Source organism: Bos indicus, chromosome 17 (assembly GCF_029378745.1).
Source record: "Bos indicus isolate NIAB-ARS_2022 breed Sahiwal x Tharparkar chromosome 17, NIAB-ARS_B.indTharparkar_mat_pri_1.0, whole genome shotgun sequence".
Classification (NCBI taxonomy): domain Eukaryota; kingdom Metazoa; phylum Chordata; class Mammalia; order Artiodactyla; family Bovidae; genus Bos; species Bos indicus.
The window spans coordinates 16,220,858-16,236,280 of NC_091776.1; the positions used below are offsets into that span (position 1 = coordinate 16,220,858).

The 15,423-nt window shown below is 37.9% G+C and overlaps 1 protein-coding gene across 6 annotated transcripts in view; it reads right to left on the reverse strand.

Moving 5' to 3' along the window:
- The window catches only part of IL15 (interleukin 15), a 94,425-nt gene that overhangs the window by 39,173 nt on the left and 39,829 nt on the right, over positions 1–15,423 (reverse strand). The window lies entirely within an intron of this gene.

A 15,423-nucleotide genomic window follows, 5' to 3' on the forward strand; every position in this document is an offset into this window, starting at 1 on the left:
CACCACTAGAGAGAGCCCACAGAGAGCAACGAAGACCCCGTACAGCCCAAAAATAAAACTAAAGAAATAAATACAGAAAAAAGAAAACACTCACAGTATGTCACAAACTATCCCTGAAGGAAAAAATACATTAAAAGAACAAAATATTAACATTAATCATCTCTGTAGCAGAACATACCATTCAAATATATCTAACATATCTAATGTTGGCTTCCCTGGTGGCTCAGAGATTAAAGCATTTGCCCGCAGTGTGGGAGACCCAGGTTTGATCCCTGGGTCAGGAAGATCCCCTGGAGAAGGAAATGGCAACCCACTCCAGTATTCTTGCCTGGAGAAGCCCATGGATGGAGGAGCCTGGTGGGTACAGTCCACAGGGTCGCAAAGAGTCGGACATGACTGAGTGACTTCTCTTTCATTCTTTCTTTCTTAATAAAAAAAAATTGGGGACTTTCCTGGTGGTCTGGTGGTTCAGATTCTGTGTTTCAACGGCAGGGTGCATGGGTTCTATCCCCATTGGGGGAACAAAGATTCTGCATTCTGGATGCATGTCCAAAAAAAATTAAGAAGAGTTAAGAACAAAAATTCAGAAAGCAGCAGTGGAAAAAATTGTTTTAAAAAAACTGAACAACTGTATAGAGAAATTAGTCTTCAGCATAAATTACTTCAATATGAGCTGTAAATTTGTGAATTCTATTGAAATACACAATCTGCATGATGCCAAGAGAAAATAGTAATTCTTGGCCTCAGAAGCAACAAAATGGATCACTTGATGTCAGGGAGTTTTGTACAACCAATGGAGATTAAGCTCTGAACTAATGATCGCTTATCAAGCAACTAATGACTTAACTTGAGCTCCTGAAGAGTCTGTGGATTATTATCTGAAAGGAAAGAAAGCCCCATAATAGAGTAAAAGGCCATGCAGAGTAATTGCCTTCAGAAAAAAAAAAAAAAAAAGCTTTCTCAGTTTCCAACAGAAACACATAAAACATAAATTATACTGGAATGAAAAATATGTTAAAGATCTTGTTTTTTCACTTCGATTCCTTCGGGCACCCATTATCATGCTTGAACTGAATATTTGCATCAAATAAACACCATTAGCAGAAAAGATGAGGAAAGAAAATTCTTTCCCCACTTACAGCATTTCAACATCTGGGCTACCATGGGTCATTAAGGTACAAGGAAATAGACCCTCTAGACTGCCACCTACCCTTTGATTTTTTTTTAAAGGAGAATTTGAAGAAATATCTGTATTGTTAGATTCCATTGGGATGCTGGACAACCTGTTTCCAGGCAAAGAAAAGATTACTATGACTTCTAGTAACCCTTTAAAAAAATGTCTTCTTTTAACTCGGGTTAATTAGACATGGCAACTCTTAAGAAAACAGAAGAAGGAAAGGCACCGTGTTTCACAGTGCATCTCATGTAAGAGTTCTGAGCAAGAATCAAGCAGTGTTCTGGGGAAAGAAGGAAAATGTACAGTGAGAGAAACAGGCATTCTCTCAGGCTTGGCTTAATTAAGGTAAAACTCTAAGTGGACCACTTAGAGTCACAGAATTATTGGGAGGGTGTTAAGGCTGAGCTGAGTACCAGAAATGTCAGCCAGTAAGGATACGTAGCCAGGTGATGTAACCACAAAGGGTAAGCGGAGAATCAGAAATTTTCATAAGGAAAAACTGGCATTAAAGTATGCTCATTTCAATGGGGAAAAAAAAAAAAAAACCTCTCCAAGATGTTTAATTAATGCTCAGCGAGGATTCCCTGGTCTGAGGCACTTCTTAGGAGTTATGCCTAGAGTAATAAAAGAGGTGAATTACTGAACATAAATGATGTTAGATCCTTGACAGTGCAAATAGCCAAGGAAAGCACTCCAAAAGCTTGATTCTAATGCACAGCAAGGGTGAGTTGAACAAGACTAGAAGCGAGCTGGCAATGACGGACCACGCAGAAGCATGGCCGAGAGGAGCCACCCCTCACACAAGGTCGGGGGCGGCGGCCGAGAGGAGCCACCCCTCACACAAGGTCGGGGGCGGCGGCCGAGAGGAGCCACCCCTCACACAAGGTCGGGGCAGCGGCCAAGAGGAGCCACCCCATGCCCGAAGGTCAGGGGCGACGGCTCAGAGGGGCAACCCCACGTCCAAGGAGCGGCGGCTGCGCGGGCGCAGGAGGGCCAAGAGGAGCTACTCCACCATCAAGGTCAGGAGGGGCAGCTGTGAGGAGATACTCCTCAACCAAGGTAAGGAGCAGTGGCTGTGCTTTGCTGGAGCAGCCGTGACGAGATACCCCACGTTCAAGGTAAGAGAAACCCAAGTTAAGACGGTAGGTATTGCGAGAGGGCATCAGAGGGCAGACACACTGAAACCATAATCACAGAAAACTAGCCAATCTGATCACACGGACCACAGCCTTATATAACTCCATGAAACTAAGCCATGCCCTGTAGGGCCACCCAAGACAGGCGGGTCATGGTGGAGAGGTCTGACAGAATGTGATCCACTGGAGAAGGGAATGGCAAACCACTTCAGTATTCTTGCCTTGAGAACCCCATGAACAGTATGAAAAGGCAAAATAATAGGATACTGAAAGAGGAACTCCCCAGGTCAGTAGGTGCCCAATATGGTACTGGAGATCAGTGGAGAAATAACTCCAGAAAGAATGAAGGGATGGAGCCAAAGCAAAAACAATACCCAGTTGTGGATGTGGCTGGTGATAGAAGCAAGGTCCGATGCTATAAAGAGTAATATTGCATAGGAACCTGGTCCATGAATCAAGGCAAATTGGAACTGGTCGAACAGGAGATGGCAAGAGTGAATGTCGACATTCTAGGAATCAACGAACTAAAATGGACTGGAATGGGTGAATTTAACTCAGATGACCATTATATGTATTACTGTGGGCAGGAATCCCTTAGAAGAAATGGAGTAGCCATCATGGTCAACAAAAGAGTCCAAAATGCAGTACTTGGATGCAATCTCAAAAATGACAGGATGATCTCTGTTCATTTCCAAGGCAAACCATTCAATACCACAGTAATCCAAGTCTATGCCCCAACCAGTACTGCTGAAGCAGCTGAAGTTGAATGGTTCTATAAAGACCTACAAGACCTTTTAGAACTAATACCCAAAACATATGTCCTTCTCATTATAGGGGACTGGAATGCAAAAGTAGGAAGTCAAGAAACACCCGTGGTAACAGGCATTTTGGCCTTGGAATAGGGAATGAAGCAGGGCAAAGGCTAATAGAGTTTTGCCAAGAGAACGCACTGGTCATAGCAAATACCCTCTTCCAACAACACAGGAGAAGACTCTACACATGGATATCACTAGATGGTCAACACTGAAATCAGAGTGATTACATTTTTTGCAGCCAAAGATGGAGAACCTCTATTCAGTCAGCAAAAACAAGACTGGGAGCTGACTGTGGCTCAGATCATGAACTCCTTATTGCCAAATTCAGACTTAAATTGAAGAAAGTAGGGAAAACCACTAGACTATTTCAGGTATGACCTAAATCAAATCCCTTATGATTATACAGTGGAAGTGAGAAATAGATTTAAGGGACTAGATCTGATAGATAGAGTGTCTGATGAACTATGGACATAGATTCGTGACATTGAATAGGAGACAGGGATCAGGACCATCTCCATGGAAAAGAAATGCAAAAAAGTAAAATGGCTGTCTGGGGAGGCCTTACAAATAGCTGTGAAAAGAAGAAAAGCAAAAAGCAAAGGAGAAAAGGAAAGATATAAGCATCTGAATGCAGAGTTACAAAGAATAGCAAGGAGAGATAAGAAAGATTTCCTCAGCAATCAATGCAAAGAAATAGAGGAAAACAACGGGATGGGAAAGACTAGAGATCTCTTCAAGAAAATTAGAGATACCAAGGGAACATTTCATGCAAAGATGGGCTCGATAAAGGACAGAAATGGTATGGACCTAACAGAAGCAGAAGATATTAAGAAGAGGTGGCAAGAATCCACAGAAGAACTGTACAAAAAAGATCTTCACGACCCAGATAATCACGATGGTGTAATCACTCACCTAGAGCCAGACATCCTGGAATGTGAAGTAGGCCTTAGAAAGCATCCCTATGAACAAAGCTAGTGGAGGTGATGGAATTCCAGTTGAGCTATTGCAAATCCTGGAAGATGACGCTGTGAAAGTGCTACACTCAATACGCCAGCAAACTTCGAAAACTCAGCAGTGGCCACAGGACTGGAAAAGGTCAGTTTTCATTCCAATCCCAAAGAAAGGAAATGCCAAAGACTGTTCAAACTACCATACAATTGCACTCATCTCACACACTAGTAAAGCAACACTCAAAATTCTCCAAGCCAGGCTTCAGCAATATTGAACCGTGAACTTCCAGATGTTAAAGCTGGTTTTAGAAAAGGCAGAGGAACCAGAGATCAAACTGCCAACATCCGCTGGATCATAGAAAAAGCAAGAGAGTTCCAAAAAAACATCTATTTCTGCTTTATTGACTATGCCAAAGCCTTTGACTGTGTGGATCACAATCAACTGTGGAAAATTCTTCAAGAGATGGGAATACCAGACCACCTGATCTGTCTCTTGAGAAATCTGTATGCAGGTCAGGAAGCAACAGTTAGAAGTAGACATGGAAAAACAGACTGGTTCCAAATAGGAAAAGGAATATGTCAAGGCTGTATATTGTCACCCTACTTATTTAACTTCTATGCAGAGTACATCATGAGAAACACTGGGCTGGAAGAAGCACAAGCTGGAATCAAGATTGCCGGGAGAAATATCAATAACCTCAGATATGCAGATGACACCACCCTTATGGCAGAAAGTGAAGAGGAACTAAAAAGCCTCTTGATGAAAGTGAAAGAAGAGAGTAAATAAGTTGGCTTAAAGCTCAACATTCAGAAAACAAAGATCATGGCATCTGGTCCCATCACTTCATGGGAAACAGTAGAAACAGTGCCAGACTTTATAATTTTGGGCTCTCAAATCCCTGCAGATGGTGACTGCAGCCATGAAATTAAAAGACACTTACTCCTTGGAAGGAAAGTTATGACGAACCTAGATAGTATATTGAAAAGCAGAGACATTACTTTGCCAACAAAGGTCCGTCTAGTCAAGGCTATGGCTTTTCCTGTGGTTATGTATGGATGTGAGAGTTGGACTGTGAAGAAGGCTGAGCGCCGAAGAATTGATGCTTTTCAACTGTGGTGTTGGAGAAGACTCTTGACAGTCCCTTGGACTGCAAGGAGATAAACCAGTCCATTCTAAAGGAGATCAGTGCTGAGTGTTCATTGGAAGGAATGATGCTAAAGCTGAAACTCCAATACTTTGGCCACCTGATGCGAAAAATTGACTCATTGGAAAAGACTCTGATGCTAGGAGGGATTGGGGACAGGAGGAGAAGGGGACGGCAGGGGATGAGATGGCTGGATGGCATCACCAACTCGATGGACGTGAGTTTGAGTAAACTCTGGGAGTTGGTGATGGACAGGGAGGCCTGGCGTGCTGCGATTCATGGGGTTGCAAAGAGTCGGACACAACTGAGCAACTGAACTGAAATGAACTGAACTGAACTGATTGAGCCCTCAAAGAAAGGCTGGTGGGACAGATGTTCTGTCAGAAGAAGGTGGTCAGACGAAAGATGTGTCCAAATACACTGGGCAAACACAATGCTGTGCTATGAACTTTTTAATAACACAGAGGGAAGAATTCATAAAGACAATTGCCAATCAACTTTTATGAGATTTCCTTTATAGCCAAGTTGTAAAGCCATCTCCATGCAGGAAGCTTTACTTTCCATCAAGTATTTGACAGAAACAGAACCATCTGACAAGTCTCTGATACTCAAAGAACAAAAAAAACAAAAGCAGTGCTACAATATTCATTCAGTAGAGAGAAGCACATAAAACACGGGAGACAGCTCACTCTGGACATGATATGGGTGGCGTTAGGCTTCCTGCCTCTAGCGATTGTAGTCACACGCTCCCTCTAGCTATAATAAAATGTTGTTATCCAGCTAGAAAATCAACACATTGGCTTCCAAAGCACATGGACTCACTAGTTTTCCTATCAGAATCCTACAGCTTTATGAAGACACGCGCTGACAGAATGGCAGAGTAAAAAGAAAATAAAACCAAAAGAAAAACAGATAAACAGCTGTTTCCCCTTGCACGAAGGCATCACTGCAAACATATCATAGTAAAGGTTCTTGCATTGTGAGAAGTCTTTTTGTTCCCTACATACTGAACGGCAGCATGAATGGTTTTGCTCTGTTTGGGTTGCTATTTTCCAAACTTTATTACCAGAAAAATCATTCCCTAGATGCATGTTGCTCATAATATTCTCCCCTCTAGGGAGGGAAGTTATAGCTCAGACCCCATTTCTAATTTAACCGTTCACTTAATTTTCTTTAACAGTTTAAAATGTCCTGTGGATGCTATGACTTGGGCCATCAATTTGGGAGAGAGCCTGTCAGAATGACATTAGTATTTCATACAACATATTTCACAAAGAAAGGCAAAAACAATTTTGCTAAGACAATATGTGATAACTATTCTGGCTCTGGTCTGCTATTATGATGCCTGTGTCTCAATATTTTGGTAATTTATCCTAGATAGCAGGAATATGAATGTCTCTTTAAAGTGAGAATAATTATGCATAGCTTGTAACCAAATAATCAAATAATCAGTATAAAAGATATGTCTTGTGAAATGCAGAAAAGGCAAAAAAAAAATAAATAAAAGAAAGAGAAAATGAAACACTTGAGAAGAGCAGAGCATGCACAACTGGAAGCTAAGAAAGAGTTTCATTGTGTGAAGAAAGAAAAACAATCCTATAACTTGATTAAGTATGTCGGGCGCCATGCACTTTCCAATCAATTTTACTATTATAGTAGTCACACACCCAACTCCTACAGAAATGGAAATAAAAATAAACAAATGGGACCTAATTAAATTTTACAAAATAGTCACAAACATTCATCTGTAAATTTTCTTCATATGTTTTGCTGAGATCCAACAAAGTCTAGGTAGTCAAACCAAAATAAATTGAAAATCTCTAGCAATTTGGAAACTAGCCAAAGTAGGTTATTCATTTTATAGTTGGGACAATGAGGTCCAGACATGTCTACTGACTTGTCCCAAATTACTTAATTACTGAGTAAATAATAATTATTAAAATAATTATTATTATGGAAATCCAGAATGCACACTGTTTCACATATAAACTATACTGCTCCTAATACAACTGAGCTGGTTCCCACAACTGTGAAGCTGGATCCAACCTCTAAATCATGGGGGGAAAAATAGATTCTCTCATTGTCTTAATGGGGAGAAAAAACAAGATTCAAAAGCAGTCAACAAAGAAATCAGTAGTACTCTCAGAAAAAGTTATACTCAATAGCCTAAGTAGTATATATCACATATTCAATATAACACTATGTGCTGTATATGTGTGTGTGTGTGCACCAGATCAAACATTCTACTCCATGTGGTCTCTAGTTAATGGTAGCTTGGTATCCTCAAGAGTGGGAATTTTCTTCATTGACTTTATATTTTTTGCAGTTCCCTTAGCACACTCTTAAAGGAATTATAGTCATTCAATTCAATTACCTCTGAAAAGAATATGAATAAAAAAGAAAAACTACAATTGCACTCTGATTTCCAAAAGAAACTGAAATGAGTTTGACTCAGTTAATCAAGTCTTTAAAGTGCATTTATAAGATAAGCAGAGAGGAGACAGGGTGCAAGCAGAAACCACAGCTTGAAATACAATAGGGTGGATTAAACCGATGCTCAGTGCAAATCACAGAAATATCCAGAGCATAACAAAACCCAATTTATGTTACTCCTGACCATCTGGATATCCTACTCTATAGGACCAGTGCTCATGCAATGCTTGTGCTGGCACCCTCTAATGCAGTACTTTTCACAGCAGTATGTGGAACCAACACAGTCTGGCTATGTAGCAATAATGTTGGTTCCCAAAGTCCCCGTGTATAAAACCAGGCCCTCTGATGAACGTGCTATGGGGACCAAGTTCTGTAGTTCAACCAAATCCAGGCTTGCCCAACTCAGTCAATTACTATTTTGAGGAACAGGGCATGACAAGCAAAATTATATACCTCACCCCGGCCCCCTACCAAATCCTACCTTAAAATGTGCATATGATGAGGTATTACCCCTGTTATATGGAGATGTTATATAGCACAGTTGACCTTAATAGGGAGATTATATGAGGGGAAGTGGGCAAGGAGGACAACTAATTTAATCACATGAGCTCAGAACTTTTTCTGGATGGTGGCACAGAGGGATGCCAGAGAGATTCAAGTCATGAGAAGGACTACACAGTGCCTTTGCTGGTCTCATGATGAAGGGAGTCATGTAAGAAGGAATACGGGTGGTTTTTAGGACTAGTATGTAGACCCTGCTGACAGCCATCAAGGAGACAAGGACCTCACTCGTACAACCACGGGAATTGAATTATGCTCACAACGAATTATGCTGAATAATTAAATTTAACTTACATGCTTGGCAATGGATGTTTTTGGAGTTTCAAAGCCTCCACATAAAAGCCCAGCCTGGAAAACACCTTGATTTCTATCTTGTGAGACCCTGAGTAAAATACCCAGTCAAGCTTGTATGGACTTCTGTTCGACATAACTGTGATATAATTAATGGATGTTATTTTAAGCCCATAAGTTTGTAATGATTTGTTACACAGCATAGAAAACTACCAAAGATGACAATATAAATCATAAGAAGTTGTAATGAGGAGTAAAGAGATGATGCACACAATAAACCTAGCAAAGTAATTAGCATGCAATAAGAAATTAAGAAGCAATTAATGTACTTTTAAATATTTTATTTTATGACATTTCAAAGATAACTGTCACATTTTTGAAGTCAACCATTCTGAAATCCCCTGCAAAATTCTTTGGCTATTATTTCTGCCAAGACCATCAATACCTTAAACAGACTTAACAGGTGTAATTAAAATGAAATGTCATGTGAGATAACACATTAAATTAATCAGATGATTCACAAAGTACATTTGAAAATCATTTTGGCTCATTTGTATTTTCATCCTATACATGCTCCAATTCATTAGAGCATAGAAAATAACAATAATTTTTTTTTTAAAGATATCTTTAAACAAGATTAGAATCCTGATAAATAAAGTCACAAGTGCTCTAGGTTCTGGTTCACTATTACAATAAAGAACAACTGAAGAATTACCTGAAACCTGTGCAAGGCTAATGTCAACTTTAGCAAAACTCTCTCAATTTTAGGACCCAAACAAGAAAGATTAAGCGCCTTGTGAATGCTCAATTTGCTTACATGGTTTGACTAGTCAAAATAACGCATAGTTATGAAAGTGGAAATGTGGCTTGAGAGAAAAGAGCAGAAAATTAATTATGTTGGAATATTAGGAATAGGATAAGAAATGAGAGTACTCTGAAGGAAGATAAACCATGTAATAAAGTTAGAAAGAAACTAGAATACTTTGAAAGACGATAAACCATATAGTAAGATTAAAAATAAAGTGAATCTATGAGACTACTGTCAGGATGACAGCAAAATATTACATATATATGACACAAATGGCCATGAGTTAAGGAAAAGACATTACACGGTGACCAAGGGGCAATTCGACAAGACGATAAAACATTTGTAAATATTTATCCACCAACATAGGAGCACCTAAATGTATAAAGCAAATATTAATGTACCCAAGGGGAGAAAAGGAAAAAAAAAAATACAATAATAGCAAAGGACTTAACATCCCAACGATATCAATGGGTAGATCATCCAGACAAAAAATCAATAAGGAAACCCTTGATTTAAACTACATGTTAGGTCAGTCATCCGACCTAACAGACATATACAAAACATTCTATCCAAAAGTAGCAGAATATATAAAAGTCAAAAGATAAGAAATTGTGTTCATCTTTAAGATAAATAAAAGACATTCCCTATCATGAGAGACTATAATCAATAAATATAATTTGTTTTCCCTGCCAATATGAACATATATATCAATAATTACTTTAAGTGTAAATGGATTAAATGCTCTAACCAAAAGACACACACTACCCGAATGGATACAAAAATAAGACTTATATATATGCTGTCTGCAAGAGACCCACTTCAGACCTAGAGACACATACAAACTGAAAGTGAGATGATGAAAAGAGACATTCCATGCAAATGAAAATCAAAAGAAAGCCAAAGTAGCAATTCTCATATTAGACAAAATATACCTTAAAATAAAGAATATTATAAGAGATAAGGAAGGATATTACATAATGATCAAGGGATCAGTACAAGAAGAAGACATAACAATTGTAAACATTTATGAACCAAACATACAAGCACCTCAGTACACAAGGCAAACTCTAACAGACACAAGAGGGGGAATAGACAGTAACACAATAATAGTAGGGAACTTTAACACCCACTTACACCAATGGACAGATCATCAAAACAGAAAATAAAGAAACACAAGCCTTAAATGACATATTACACCTAATTAGATCTAACTGATATCTTCAGGACATTCCATCCAAACGCAGAAGAACACATTTTCTTTTCAGGTGCACACAGAACATTCTCTAGGAGAGATCACATCTTGGGTCACAAATCAAGCCTTGGTAAATTTAAGAAAAACTGAAGTCAAATCAAGCATCTTTTCTGACCACAACACTATGAGACTAGATATCAATTATAGGGAAATATATATATATATATATATATATATATATATATATGTATATATGTAAAATACAAACATATTGAGATTAACCAATGCATTTCTAAATAGCCAACAGGTTACTGAAAAAATAAAATGGGAAATAAAACAAATTTCTAGAAACAAATGATAATGAAAACACAATGATTCAAAACCTATGGGATGCAGCAAAATCAGTTCTATGAAGGAAGTTTATAAAAATACAATCCAACCTCAAGAAACAAGAAAAACATCAGATAGATAACCTGACCTTACACCTAAAGCAACTGGAAAAAAGAAGAACAAAAGAACTCCAGAAGGAAATAAATCATAAAGTTAAGAGCAGAAATAACTGAAAAAGAAATGAAAGAAACAATAGCAAAGATCAATAAAACTAAAAGTTGGTTCCTTAAGAAGATAAACAAAATTGACAAACTCAAAAAAAAAAAAAACAACAACAACAACAAAGGGAGAAGACTCTAATCAACAAAATTAGGAATGAAAAAGGAAAGATTACAAAAGACAATGCAAAAATACACAGGATCATAAGAGGGGTAGGATGGGATGGGAGGTGGGAGGGAGGTTCAACAGAGAGGGAAATATGCATACCTACAGCTGATGCATGTTGATATATGGCAGAAACCAACACAGCATTGCAAAGCAATTATCCCTCAATTAAAAATTTTAAAAAGCAAGGAGACTAAACAGCTGGAAATGACATTAAAACAGAAATGACATGAAAACTACTCAGCTCTGCTCAGTTGCTCAGTCATGTCTGACTCTTTGTGACCCTTCAGGCTATAGCCCACTAGATTCCTCTATCCAGCGGGATTTTTCAGGCAAGAATACAGGGGTGGGTTACCATTCCCATCTCCAGGTGACCTTCCCAACCCAGGGATCAAACCCAGTCTCATCCATTGCAGGAAGATTCTTTTACCCACTGAGTCATTGGGGAAGCCATTAAAACTATTAGATTAAAAAATAAAACAAAATTGCTCCCCATCTCCACTCTATTATCTCTAAGCCTTAACTATACACTGAAATAAAAGGAAAATTGAATTAAAATATATTTCTCTTTTTGTTATGAAGGAATAAAAATGACAGCTAGTAAAAGGTAGGACTTATTTCTATTGTTAAACCACTGAAGATCAACTAATGGGATGTAAAATTCAAATTAGTAGATTTTACTCATATACAGATATAACCTTTACTCATAATGAATGCATAAGTCAGAAGAAGCTGCAATATTTCCTTTATCTTATTTCATATAATTATTTACTAGTAATGATTACCAAAATAAAAAAATACAACTGTCAGTCTCTGTATATAGAAAGATTTTATCAAAGGTGAAATGAAAACTCATCATATTGCAAAGATGGCCACAACAATCCCTTCATCCCTGTGCCTTTGTGCAATGTAATGTCACTTCTCCTTCCATGGAGGGATGGAATCTCTTTTCTGTCCCATTAACCTGGGCTGGACCTATCTCTATAACTTGCTGAGCTTGAGAAGATTGGCAAAAATAAAAAGGAATTTCCAGGGCTAGGTTGTAGGAAACCATGCCTCTCTGTTTTCTCTATCTTTGAATGCTTCCACTGTCATGAAAGAAAATCCAGCTAGACTGCTAAATGAAATGAACATATATACAGAAAAACTCAGATCACAGCCAGCCCATGGACCCAGACATGTGAGTGAGGAATCTTGAGGAAGTCCAGACAAGACCAACAGAGAAACTGACCAGTCAACAAGCAGAATTGTAAGAAATAATAAAGTACTGTGGCTTTAAGTCCACTAATTTTGGATAATTTGTTACCTAGCAATAGATAACTGATTCACCATATACATATTTATAAATTGTAAGATTTAGAAAATATGAGTTAGTAATCTCTAGTCAATAAATCTCAGCCTATAATGTTAAACCATCTAACTTTCTACAGCACTTTGCAGTACTTTTCACAACCTAATTTTTCCCCTAACCATAACCGTATGAGCTAGTTATTATTAATATCCAGACGTAAAGAAGAGAAAACAAAGGCTGACTAGTTTACTTAGCTAAAACTGTGCCCACAAAACTAAATATCCTCACTAATCTGTGATCTTCTTTAGGTAGGGGATGTCTTACTCATCTTTGAATCTCAAGCACATGCAAGATGACAAACATAAAGAAGGAAATTTTTAAAAGGTTGGATGGATGGATGGTGGGGTGGATGGATGGATAAATGGATGAATAAATCAACCCGTTACTTCCTCTGCTCTTATAAATATTTTTAAATGCACAGCCCATCCAAAGTCTTTCTTTGTTAGGTGTTTTGGCTATTTTTCACTTGAGTTAGTAATAGATAGCTTCTATTCCTGATTGTCTCCTTGTAAGTAAAACCTAATATATCAATGTTTTTCTCAAAACTTAGTACCTAAAACTAAACACAATATTGAATTTATCTAAAACTCCTTTCTATAATCCGAATTCTGCATCTATAAGAAAGCAATGCTTTGTAAATTTCAAAAGTTTATCCGAAATAAGGTATCACGCTAAAGAAAACAAATAAAATAATGTCTTGGTTCTAATGGGATGAGATTGAATCTCTCTAGAAATCTGTTGTAAGAAGCAAAATTCCTTAGTTAAACTTAAGATCAATAAAACTCAGTCAGGAAAATATAATTATTCTCTTGTGATCTACTTGAATTGAGGGAATAAATGGACTCATTTATTTTAGCTAGTTTAAGAGGCTTCTTTAAGCTGTGCCATTGATTTTGGTTAATTTAGATAGAATTAAAGAACTCAAGTTGTTTTATTAAATGCTTTTTATAATGCATTTATTTTGGTCAGTTTTAAAAGATTATAACACTCTTTAATCCCATGGTTAAAACATAAATAATCCCCAATCCTTGATGCCAAGTGCAGCTAGCTACAATTATGTGCTGTTTTGTTCTATCATTTACCATCATGGTCTCATAAACCAAATGTAAGCCAAACTTTACATTAATTTCTTTAGAATTATGAACTTAAGAATTTTCAGAAACTATTATGTTAATTCTAAAAATTTTTTTAAAAGTCTATATTAATTTTGGGCTTCCCGGGTGGCACTAAGGGTAAAGAACCAGCCTGCCAATGCAGGAGATGTAAGAGATGTGGGTTTGATCTCTGGGTTGGGAAGATCTCCTGGAGGAGGGCATGGCAACCCACTTCAGTAATGACTTTTCAAAACATATATATGCTAAAGATTAGGAAATCTAGATTTCTAGCCCAGACATGTCTGCCATCATTCTGTTCTCTGACAATAAATTATAGCAGGGGTTTTGGGAAATATGGCTTGATGGGGAAAATCAGGTTGAAGCTTCTGTTCTACATTTTAAAATTAGTAAAAAAAAAAAAAAAAAAAATTTAAAAAAGAAGACTATATAACAGAGACAATAGTTGTCCCACAACAATTAAAATATTTGACCCTTTACACAAAAAGTTTGATCGCCATCAATGGTATTTCCACCCAAATAGGGTATCACTTTCTCAAACTTCTGCTGAGACAACACCTTCTGCTAACTTTTCATTCAACTTGCTTCAACCATGACCCCTGGCTCAGAAGCACCTATTGCCAGAGCCTCCCTCTGAGCCCCAATAACCATTTCTATGCTTTTGAGCTTCACCACTGCTATTTTCAACAACTTAGTCGAAACTTGCATCACCTTAAGGCTGAATTCCCACAACTATAATCTCTGTTTCACTCTTTAATTCTGCTGTCTGTGCCTCTAATGGGTTAATTTAAAACAACAACTTTATTATCATCATAGATCACTTAAACTGTATCAGGTTTTCCATTGCTTACTATTGTCTGTATAAATTATACGGCATTATTCGAGTTTATGGTTGCTGAGGGGCAGAGATAGGTAGGGAGCTTGGGATGGTCATGTACACACTGCTATATTTAAAATAGATAACCAACAAAGGACCTGTTATATAGCACATGGATCTCTGCTGAATGTTCCGTGGCAGCCTGGATGGGAGAGGGGTTTGTGGGGAGAGTGGATACATGTATATGTATGGCCGAGTCCCTTTACTGTTCACTTGAACTATCAACATTGTTAACTGGCTATCCACCGATAAAAAACAAAAAGCTGAAAAAAGAAAAAGGAAAATAAACCCCAGGTAAAAGTACCTATTCAGGAGTTGAGATCTTATAGGACAGAGGTACAGCCATAAGAGGAGTTTACAAAGAAAAGTTTACAAAGGAGTTTACGAAGAAGTCTGAATGACTTAAAGAGTTTCTTTAATAAAAGGAAAAGTTTCTTTAAAGATAATAAATAAATTATATAGCACTTTCAAAGTCCTACATAACCAGACACCTGCATTTTTAACTTTATTTTCCAATTAAATGGTGGCCAATAAAAAGTTGCAAGGGGTGTAGCTCAGTGGTATATTGCATGCTTTGCATGTACGAGGCCCCAGGTTTAACCCCCACCTCCTCCATCTGTGTACTTTGGGCTTCTCTGATGGTTCAGTGGTAAAGAATATGCCTGTAATGCAGGAGACACAGGAGATGAGGTTCAATCACTGGTTGGGAAGATCCCCTGGAGGAGGAAATGGCAACCCACTCCAGTATTCTTGTCTGAAAAATCTCATGGACAGAGGAGCCTGGTGGGCTCCAGTACAATGGGTCACAAAGAGACGGACAAGACTGAGCAACTTAGCACACACAAATAAGAAGTCACTTAC